Source organism: Pteropus alecto, unplaced genomic scaffold (assembly GCF_000325575.1).
Source record: "Pteropus alecto unplaced genomic scaffold, ASM32557v1 scaffold36, whole genome shotgun sequence".
Lineage (NCBI taxonomy): Eukaryota > Metazoa > Chordata > Mammalia > Chiroptera > Pteropodidae > Pteropus > Pteropus alecto.
This window is the reverse complement of record NW_006438868.1, coordinates 161,847-164,682: the sequence shown is the minus strand read 5'-3', so window position 1 is coordinate 164,682 and position 2,836 is coordinate 161,847. Positions and strand designations below refer to the sequence as shown.

Genomic DNA, 2,836 nt, shown 5'->3' with positions numbered 1-2,836 from the left:
GACCCCATATTCGGACACAAAACAAGTCTCAGTAAATTTAAGAAGATTGAAATCATATCAGCTATCCTTCAATCACAATTGTAGGAAACTAGAAATCAACTACAAGAAAAAAACTGGAAAATAAACAAACACATGGAGGCTAAATAATATGCTACTAAACAGTGCTACTTAGCAATATCAAATAAAGAAATCAAAAGATACCTAGAGACAAACGAAAATGAAAATGACTCAAAATCTATGAGACACATCAAAAGCAGTCCTGAGAGGGAATTCATAGGCCTACCTCAAGAAACAAGAAAAAGCTCAAATGAACAATCTAACCTTACACTTAAAAGAATTATAAAAAGAACAGCAAATGAAGCCCAATGTGAATAGAAGGAAGGATATAATCAAAATTAGAGCAGAAATAAATGAAATAGTAAAAAAAAGCAATAGAAAATATAAATGCAACAAAGAGCTGGTTCATTGAGAAGGTTAATAAAATTGACAAACCCCTGGCTAGACTCACTAAAGAAAAAAGAGAAAGGACACAAATAAACAAAATCAGGGATGAAAGAGGGGAAATTATGACTGACATCGCACAAATACAAAGGACCATGCAAGAATACTATGAAAAAGTATATAATAACAAATTTAATAATCTAGAAGAAATGGACCAGTACTTAGAAAAATACAATCTTTCTAGACTGAATCAAGAAGAACTGGAAAATCTAAATAAACCGATCAGAAGTATGGAAATTGAAACAATCATTAAAATCCTACCAGATGTAAAAGTCCAGGACTAGATGGCTTCACCAGGGAATTTTACCAGATATTCAAAGATTTAATACCTATTCTCCTCAAACTCTTCTAAAAAATTGAAGAGGAGGCAATACTTCCCAACTCATTTTATCAGGCCAATATTTCTCCGATACCAAAACCTGGTAAAGATAACACAAGTGTACAGATGAAACTTATTGGATTTCATTAACCAATGTCACCATAAAAAAAAATCTACAAATATCAAGTGAGTTTAAGAAAAACTCATGTCTAAGGTCATGCCACCTTGAACATGCCCGATCTCGTCTGATTTCAGAAGATAATTAGGGTCGGACCTGGTTAGTACTTGGATGGGAGACCACCTAGGAGTACCAGGTACTGTAGGCTTTAAAAAAAGATAAAAGAAAAACTCAAAATATAATCAACACACAAAATTAATCATGTATCTATAAACTAGTAATGAAATTAAGAAAATATTTACAGCAGCCTCAACAATTAAACACAATTAAAGAAAACAATACAATTTATGATAGCTCAAAAAAGGGAAACAATTAGATGTGACTTTAACAAAAAATAAACAGAAAATGCATGAAGAAAACTATAAAACACTCATTAAGGAAATCTAAGAAGATGTAAAAAATGGAGAGACATGTAGTGCTCATGAATTTGTAGCGTCTACATCGTTAGATGATAATTATCCCCAAATTAATCTGTAGATTTAACATAATTTTAACCCAAATTACAACAGGATCTTTTTCATATTTATAGAAAAGCTGATTCCATAATTTATAGGGAAAATCAAAGGAATAAAATAGCCAAAACAATTTTGAAAAAAGAATATATTTGAAGGAATCACACTACTGGAGATTAAGATTTACTTTGGAGTTATCAAGAGAGTGTGATATTGGTGAAGGGATGACATGTAGATCCTTGGAAAAGAATGGAGTGTTTAGAAATAGACCAATAGAAATATGGTGAATTATTTTTTGCAAAGGTACAGATTTGATGGAGAAATAACAGTTCTTTTAACAAATGGTGTGCATACTAAAATCATAAAGAGATTCTACTACACCTGTTAGAATGGCTAACATAAAAAAAAAAGTATGAAGTGCACCAAGTGTTGGTAAGGATGTGGAGCAAGTAGAACTTTCACACATTGCTGGTGAGGAACCGCAATGGTACAGCCACTTTAGAAAACATTTGGCAGTTTCTTATAAACTTAAACTTCCATATACCATAACTATTTATGAGCAATCTCACTGCTAGACATTTCTTTTGAGAAATTAAAACTTACATTCACACAGAAACCTGCACGTGAATGTTATAGCTGCTTAAGTCATCATCTCCAAAAGTGGAAACCACAAAAATGTCTTTAAATTGGTGAACGGATGAACAAATTGTGATACATCCATACAGTGAAATACTATTCAGAAATAAAACTAATGAACAAGCGATATATGCAACAACTTGCATAAATCTCAAAGGCGTTAACCTAAGTAAAAAAAAAAAAGTCTGTCTCAAAAGATTACATATTCTTTGCATCCATTTACATGACATTTTAGAAAAGAAGAAACTAGATTGAAAGGGAACAGATGAGTTTTTGCCAGGATTTAGGGGCGGGGAGGATTGTGTGACTAAAATCGAATATCATAGGGACTTTGTGCGGTTATAGGATTGTTCTGTTATCCTGATTGTGGTGTCATTACAGGAATCTATGCATGTGTTAGTACTCGTAGTATTTTATACACCAACAAAATAATTTACAGCATGTAAATTTTAAAAATAAATCTTTTTATGTACCAAGGTGAAATGAATGTCTACCTGTATAGTTAAGTAAAAAATTCATGGTGCAACAATAATTTATGTCATATGATGTTGTCTGGTAAAAATGTAAAAATAAATATGTGTGTGTGTGTGTGTGTGTGTGTATGTGTGTTTGCTTGCACAGGTACAAAATATCTTTGAAAGAATAAACAACTCACTAGGTGGCTAGGAGCCAGGTATAAGATGGAAAGTTTTTATTGTATATCATTGTCTCCTTTTTTGCAATTGTTTTTATATTATTCTTTATATCTTT

The 2,836-nt window shown here is 31.8% G+C and overlaps 1 pseudogene; it reads left to right on the top strand.

Annotated features, from left to right (window-relative positions):
- The first annotated feature begins 1,027 nt into the window (after positions 1-1,027).
- Positions 1,028-1,146, top strand: LOC112482993 (annotated as a pseudogene).
- Positions 1,147-2,836: the final 1,690 nt, after the last annotated feature.